Source organism: Salvia miltiorrhiza, chromosome 3, assembly GCF_028751815.1.
Source record: "Salvia miltiorrhiza cultivar Shanhuang (shh) chromosome 3, IMPLAD_Smil_shh, whole genome shotgun sequence".
NCBI classification, from domain to species: Eukaryota; Viridiplantae; Streptophyta; class Magnoliopsida; order Lamiales; family Lamiaceae; genus Salvia; species Salvia miltiorrhiza.
The window spans coordinates 55611697-55620465 of record NC_080389.1 but is presented as its reverse complement, the minus strand read 5'-3'; the positions used below and the strand labels follow the sequence as shown (position 1 = coordinate 55620465).

At 36.1% G+C, this 8769-nt stretch overlaps 1 long non-coding RNA gene across 2 annotated transcripts; it reads right to left on the bottom strand.

Moving 5' to 3' along the window:
- Positions 1-4550: 4550 nt before the first annotated feature.
- LOC131014545 (uncharacterized) lies at positions 4551-8507 on the bottom strand. Of its 2 annotated transcripts, XR_009098254.1 has the most exons (3): positions 6429-8143; positions 5431-5514; positions 4551-4827 (listed from the first exon to the last, which is right to left on the bottom strand). It is a non-coding gene; the product is annotated as an uncharacterized LOC131014545 (long non-coding RNA). The 2 variants fall into 2 exon arrangements; XR_009098253.1 differs by having other exon boundaries at positions 4551-5514; positions 6429-8507.
- Between the last annotated feature and the right edge of the window lie 262 nt (positions 8508-8769).

Here is an 8769-nt window from a genome sequence, read left to right as displayed (position 1 = left end):
GAATCACTCAGTCAAATGGGAGCTTCGCCCCCAATCATGTCAACTTCTTATCTCTTATAAAGCTCTAAGTCAACTTCTAACTTAAAGCACTTACTAATAAGTATTTCATCATAAGTTATTGATACCATGAAAGTCCATTCTATGTTGTTCTAGCCAAGCTATCACGACTAACATCATAATCACAAGCAACATAAGTTCTTATGTAAAAAAAAAAATTTAATCTCACCGCTATTGAAATAGTTCAAATGAATCCTTAGTCTTAAGGCACATCCTCTATGTTGTAACATCTTTATGTTAAACATTTCTATCTTACCAGTCTTTACTTAAATCGATCAAGTGGTGCTATCACGATTAACATTCTCAAAGCATTCTTGGGTGGTACTCAAACGGTTTGTAAGAGGACCCATCATTCTAATCGTATAGGCAGCTAGCCTAAAACGACAACATAAAGCTTTCTCATTCTTTCATACATACATACTTCTGTTTCTTTTGAAACCTTAACATATATGGACATTTAATGTCCCTTTCATGAAAACTTTGCTTATGCCGGAAAGATTCAAGGAATCTAACTCGACCATACATACATACATACATTGATTCGTTAAGGGCTCGGGTTGTCCCAAACACGAAATACATTCATTGAGTCGTTATGGGTTCGGGTAGTCCCAACCACGACAAAAAGCATTCACATAGCATCGTAAACATAAGGCGCACATTTTCTTGAAAAACTTTCATAACATCTGAAATACATATATGTATATTTTTGAAACTATTATCGTACCTTTGTTGCGGCAGTGTGACGGCGAGCTGAGGGTTACTGACATTCTTAGAAGTCTAGAGATACTATTCTAGACTCGACATCAAAAACTTATGATTATCAGAGACATGAAAGGAAACTTATGCTCTATCTCATATTCTATTTCCTTACTCAACTCTATATAAACTCTCCACTCATCTCAAATCCTTAAGTTCAAGGATAGGTTTCAAGAAAATCATGGTTCCAAGTCTCGATTTGTCTCTCATATAAGGCTCGTCTAATCTCATTCAAACACATAGACAACACAATCACCTAAGGCCCATAAGAAAACACAATCAAACATTATCAAAACATGCTCTGTTTTTTATACTGACTCAACTTCAAAATCTAACCTGTTCTGACTCCGACACCTCCTGGACTCGAGACTCATACCAAAAGAAAGGTCTTCGAGTCTAGTTTCATATAAAAAAAAATAGAGTCAAAAACTCCAAGTATTGTAGGAAATATGACTGTTTTACTACAGTCTACCATATTCGGCAGTTTTGAGCAATCTAAAACTTGGATTTTTGAAAACTAGTAAACGTTGTCAAACTGGGCTCAACTTTGGTAGATATATAGATAACCCAATAAGGTTAATATCATAAAAATGTTGAAATCTAGATCACACAGGAAGCTACTAAAATGAATGACTCCTTCTCTTGTTCTCTGAAATTCTCGGTAGTAATGTGCAGTTTAGGTTTTGTATTTTATAAAAATCGTAAACGAAGTCCAAATGACTTGAAATTTTACCGGTGTGCTTAAGACTCATGTAGGGATTTGTTACCCTAATTTTATTAAACTAACTCATATCAAAATCATCAATTGACATCATATACTCAATTTACTCCATCCTTAGAATAATGTCTACGTTCCACATAGGCATTAAGTGCAAGGTTCTTGTTTTCATCTTTAGTGGTCCTAACTCAAATTCTAATTTAGAAATCATGTGAGAAACTGTAGTAGCTCTTCCTACAGGAGTGATTATTCTCAACTTGGGACTAGCTCGTTTTGGTTCGAGTTTGAAGGTAACATGCTTCAAACACTTAAAGAATGCAAGGCTCCTGTATTAAACAGGATTCTAACTGGTGCATCCAATATCTTGCCCATACTACCTTAAAGTCCTGCCTTAAACCAGCACTTAAAACTCAAACATCTCTTCATCAGTATCCATCTTCTGATGAGCGAACGTGATAGCTCACAGAGTTCTCAATTATACTCTACAATCGATTTCTTTCCTTGAATCAAACTTCGATAATAAGTCTCTCGCTGCTTACTGTACTCCTCGGTACATATTTCTCAAGAGTAGCCTTGAATTGTTCTCAGGTGTAGTTTACCAGTTGCTCGGGTGTTAAAGTCCTCTGACGTGCCTCTCACTAGTCTTATACATCAAGAGAATCTACTAGGATAACTCAAAAGTTGTAAGAGTTCATCCCTAGAATGACATCAAAACAAATTGTTTCAAGAGACTCAAATGAATGACCAGAGGGTAGAATGAAGTAACTACCAGGTCGAACAAAAATGACCTAGAGTAAGAACCCATCTGGCTTTTCAACCGAAAGTTGAAACACATGGGTTTATAAACCCAAAACACGTCTACTGAGATTTGGATCATGCGGACTGGCCAGGTCCAACATAATCACTCCCCAGTCACACGGGATATACTATCCCGAACTTGGAAATTCTGTGTCTTCTAAACCCTCATAATACTATACATAACAAAACTTAAGTTGATACCAGCAAGCTAAAAGCTTAAACTCAGGGTCCTATGTTCTAGACTCTTGTTTCGAAAGTTCAATATTTTTCGACTCTCCTCTCATGTTGCGGTGGTGGTGGTGGAGTATTATCCCGCCTATCCTTCACATCACACTCTTGATGATATCTTTGAGGCATTTTTGAAATCATAAAAGGAAAACTCAACTCGACCAACGCTCTAAGCATCCTCGAAACTCAAGTTCAATTTACTAACTCAACTTTAAGGAAACCTTCACGGTCACCTTAACATTCATCTGTAAGGCAATAAGCACTCACGAAATGCTAACAAAAAGACCACTCTAGTCAACCTAATATATCCATCAGTAGAATGCCTCCTTTTAGAGGACTTACATAAAGGGGTTATATAAACCCTACAAAAAACCATAGTATCTATCGTAATGTCCCTTCTAAACCGACACCATTAATGGTGCTATGTCTCGGTTTGGACTTCCTACGGTAATTGTTACCAGTTAACTCATCTAGTTGCTACTTTAGCACACTAGGAACATCCATCTATTTAACATCAGTAGGGTATTATATTCGCATGCTTATCTATCAGCATGTCAAAAGCTCAAGTATCAATATCTCCTAAGTAAGTTATATACATCGCAATATAATTGAAACTAATCAAAAACAAGGGTGTACTGCTCATACTCTCAAGATCATCCTTAGCTCTAGCCTACATCGGCTTCTCTTCTCATTCTCATCAACTCTAGCCCTCCTCGGCTACTTCTCATCCTTTCAACCCTAGCCTTCCTTGGCTCTTTCTCATCCTTTCATAGTCTATGAACATGTGTTTGAAAATCTGCTAGGGTATCTCTGTACCACATACTGTACGCCTCGTCCTCGTATCCGATCTTCCCTGAGTTCGATCTCACAACAGTCCACTTTCGTGCAGTGCCAACAGTCCTGGCCAACCTATAAGGAGAACTTTAAAGGTGACTCTAGGAACTAACTCTACTTGGCTCCAGCAACAGAAATAAACAAAACATAACTTAGCAAAACTCCTACTAAGTAGTACTGTTATCTTAAAACTCAAGCTCAAAACATCTAAATTCTCATCTCGTCCCATCTTTACTCAGTAGGGGATCTCTCTAAACAATGATATTAGATCCCTTAATCTAAATCATCGTGACTCAGTAAGACAATTCAACAATTTTCTCTCAAAGCCATCTCCAAAGACTATGGCTCATGATACCTCCTCAAGTACCATTAAGGTTGCGTGAGCAAAACTCGCGTCACAAAACAACTCAACATATCGTACAATATCTTATTGCAACATGCTAATAACTCATCATTAATCATGCTATTATACTCAAGCTCATAACTCAAACTCATAACTCAAACCAACAAGTACTTAAAGCAATTGCTAATTCTCTCAAGCTTTAGCTCTAAGTTCTCATTTCATCCTTCTACTTAGTAAAAAAAAATCTCTCTTAACAATGACATTAGATTCCTTCATCTAAATCATCGTGACTTATCACAACTGCTCAAACAATTCTCATCACAAAACATCTCAAATACATCATAACTCATAATTATGCATCCTCAATCATATAACATCATATGATATAAACGCTCTCATGATTCATCATGTAACGTCAACATATGCTCTTACAACATAATAACTCATTATTAATCATGTTGTCATCCTCAAACTCAAACTATGCACCTTCAAAGTGTAACATCATAACTCATCATATAACCTCAACATCATGCTCTTCAAAATTTAATGTCAAATAAACTTTGAAATTTTACATACCTCGTTGAGTCTGGTGTGATGGTGCGCTGAGCTCACGGTTGTTAATAACTATTAGTCTAGTGACTCATTCTAGACTAAACTCAAGACTTATAATTCAGAGCTTTCCTTCGCTCTGATACCACTTTGTCACAGCCCGCCCTAACTAAGGATAGTTAAGCCGAGTGATTTACGACTAGGGATGGGGTTAAAGAAGAAGGGGAAGAAAAGGGGCGTCATTTATAGCCGTAAAACTTACTCATCTTAATAAAACTCGTCATTTTTATTCATGAATACTCAATTGAAAATAGTCTATGAAAGACAGCATAAAACTTAATTAATATCATTAATCAAGTTATACATCATATGAAACCATTCTCTTAAGACTCAAAGTATGACATAACATACTATAACATCAACAACATCTTGCAGCGGAAAGTAGCTAGACATATGTATGAAGACATATTCTAGACAGGTTAACTATTTATTAACAACCCTGGAGACTCCGCTCATTGCAGCACCATCATCACATCAGCTCAACCTGCACATTTAGAAAACATATGCAGGGCTGAGTACAAAAGCACTCAGTGGGCACGTATGCCTAGGTATAAAAATACATGCTCTAAAACTGTAAATTGTCATGCCATCACAAACAGTACAGCAAGGGAGTTTTTCGCTAAAAAGGCCCAAGCTTACTAAGTTCATTTGTGATTCTTAAAGTTCGTCTGATCAGACTAAGTTCTTTTGTAATCTATCATATCTGAAACTGTGTGCCGGAGAGGTGGCCACCTCTCACGGTCACTTGACCGGCCAACCCGCTAGATGACTCACGGTCACTGGTGTACACTAGTCCTGGCAGGATAGCTATCAACTGCTCAGGACCCGAATTCGATTGCATCATTGGCAAAGCCAAAGCAGATAGATATCATACTAAAATTTAAACATTTATGGCAAGACAACAATTGAAATAATTTTCAGTTCAATGATTTTGTAATGAAATATCTTGTTTAAATGTAACATTAAATTCGTTTGATAGATATATAAAACTGAAATTAACAGTTAAATCATCTCATGCATTCATTCGTATAAGAGGCCTACGACACGCAGGGGATCTCTATATACGTATAGTAAAAGTAATGCCCACCTGATTGCAGTGTTTTGCTACTTAAGACAATGATTCTCTTTCCTTAGCGCGATAGGTTACTCAGACGCTTTTGTTTATTTGAACCTTTGATAACACGAAAACATGTGTTCGAGTGAATAATAGAAAAGATAACAACAAATGCAGTGAATCACTATTCACTCATTTCTCTAACTACCCATATTTCCTTAAACGACTATATCTAACTCATATACAATCGTTCTTCCTTTATCAAAATATTTCATGTACCTTTGAGGATGTAGGAAATTCCATTTTATATTATTCATTTATTTATCTATTATAAATAAAGAATAATTCTATAAACATAAAACGTTTTCCTTTTCCCCATTTAATAATGCCAATCACCAATATATATATATACACATCAATAGCTCATTTATAATCTAAAAGTGATATTTTATCAACAATAAAACTTTAAAATCCTTAATAGGAATTATTTTGAATCATTTCCATCTCAACAAAACTGTATAGATTCAACTTCAACTAATAAACTGCTTTTACTCCGAACTCGTATGGAGTCGAATTTTATATCAATAAAAACCTCTTTGAGTCTAGTTTAATTGAAAAAAAAGTATGTTGAAAAACTCCAAGTAGTTTAAGAGATATAGCGATTTTCCCATCGCCTACCAGATTCGGCAGTTTCTGCCAACTGAAAGTCCAGATTTTTGAAAAAATAGCAAACGTTACCGGAATAACCTCAAATTTTATATGAAGATAGCTAACACATATATCTTCATACAATAAAAATTTGAGAGCTAAATATCAACATATGGTTACTGAAATAATTAACCTAATCATCTGCCTCACGACAGTTTCAACAGATACGGGCAGTAGACTTCTCAAATTTTAAAAGGGTGGTAAACGAAGTTCAAATAACATGAAACTTTGTACAAATATTTACCACACTCCCATATATACCCCAGAAATTTCCCATAATATAATAGAAACGGGAATGCATCGAAATAAGGGCGTTAACTTACCCTTGTCCAAGTGAGCACTAATGGAAGTTGTTCGTCGGGGTTTTCTGGTCGTCGTTCCGCGATGGTGTTTAGCCGCGAAGGTCTACGACTTAGTCTTCCTCGTGCGAGGTAGATCAGGCTACACAACGGTGTTTTCTCAATCCTTTTTCGTCGTAAGGATAGTGAGAAACGAAAGCCGTAAGTTGGCCGGTGGCTAAGTCGGGAATTCGACGTTGGCCTCCGAAGGATATTGCGGCCTTTGGTCAGGAAAATATAGAGAAGGCTTTGGCCTTTCGATTGTTGGGTTTGGTAGCCTGAAGATGGAGGAACGAGTACACGTTCTCGGTTCAGAGCCTAGTGGCCGGTCGGCGAAGAAATAGCCTGGCGAAGGGAGCTCACTTGAGCTTAAGAAGTATGCAAAGTTTGTTTTGAAGCTTGTTGGCTTCACTTCCTCTGCACGGGTGTGGTTATTGCTAGTGGAGTGAGCTGTGTGTTAACTGATATGCTATGTATTTATAAGTGGATTCCGTAGACAATGGAAATTATGAAGGTTGAAATTTGTGTAGGGAGTTGGAAGGAAAGTCAGCTGCAAATCTACACTTTTGAAAAAAAATAAGATTTGCTAGAAATCTGCAAATCTTTGAAGTCAGAAATCTTGAATTGGAGGGGAAGGTTGAGCATGCAATCTTTGAAAATTTTGTTTCTTTCGTGATCTTCTTTTCCTCATATCTTGGCTTTTTGGATTGCATGGATGTTGGGAAATTATATGCGATTTCCCTCTAACCAGATATGCGAGAGCGAAATAAATGCGGAAAAATAAGGACACAAATTTGATAACGGAGTTCGGCCAATTATGCCTACGTCTCCGGAGCTGCTGCAGATATATTTAAAGGGAGAAAAATGCACAGTGTTTACAACACTCACAACACTCAACTCACAACCCGTTATACCCCGTGAAAATTACTATCTAATTTTCACTATTCACGAATTTCACTATTCGCGACTGTCACTATTCACTTGAACAGTAACTTTACTATTCACCTTCTCTCTCAACCCTTCACCTGCTCCTCTCTCTCTCTAGATTGCAGATGAATATTTTCTGCTTTGGTTTGGTGTAGTATGATTTACATACTGCTGCTATTTATAGGCAAAGATATGAAAAGATAGTTGTAGCAAAGTTGGAATTGTCATCCGCAATGCTTGAACATTTGATGGAGGAAAGTTGTTTGAAGCCACCCCTTTTTGACTTGGTGGTTGCCACCCTTTTTTTTTTGACCAACAATCTCCTACTTTCTCTCTCTAGATTGCAGATGAATTTTTTTCTTTGGTTTGGTGTATTAGTTGTGTTGCTGCAAGGCTCCATTTATAGGGAAACTGAGCCGTAAGAGTTGAAAACTTAGCAGCAACTTTTGACAATGTAGTTGAAAATAATGGCAGTATCTTTTGACACTTTAGCCACAATAGTTGAAGCCTCTGCCTGCAACTTTTTGACTAACAATGGAAGATATTGAGACCTTGAAAAACTTGTTGCAGTATGATGTTGCGTTGAAGGAGAAGGTGGAATAGTGTAGGAATTGATGTGTTGGATGAAAAATCGAGACATACGTATAGTAGGATTTTGATTTTCCGTGATCTAGTTTCTCCTAGTTCTTATTCGTTTCTGTAATAATTTTCCAATTCCTGCTAATTAAATACTTGTCGTATTTATATAAATTAAATCCTCAATCTTGGGATTTAATACGTGAAAGTCGGAATTAATTCACGACTTAATACTAAACACACATATCATGTAATAATAAAATTATTATTCACATACGCTCAAGTTATAATTCTAACAATTCGATTTAAATAACACGATTTATGAAATCGATTATAAATCTAAAATTTCTAATACTATTGAATCAATCAACTGGTAATGCAGAGTTTCAATGTGTAGCTAAACCAATAATTTAATTATTGGTTTGATTCATGATTGAATATTAAATCGCAGCTCTGTATCTCTTATACAGACTTTTGCTGAAATAATATTATCTGAACAAAATAATCACAATAAATAATTAAAAGAATTTTATAACTAATGCACATATTTAATATAATATGTATTTAAAAGAGCGGGGCATTACATAAATACTATACTATATTATACTATACTATATTATATATTTCAATTACACTATCACTACACTTACTTGCTCATTTACTTTATTGTTCTTGCTTATTATTCTCTAACCTCTATTATCTATATTCTCTTCTCTACTTGTTTATTTGTTATCATGTCTCATGGTCGTGGTAACCGTGACAAGTCTATCAATGTCGACCACGAAGAAGATATTGATAGCACTCCCACTTCTCCCGAGTTTAC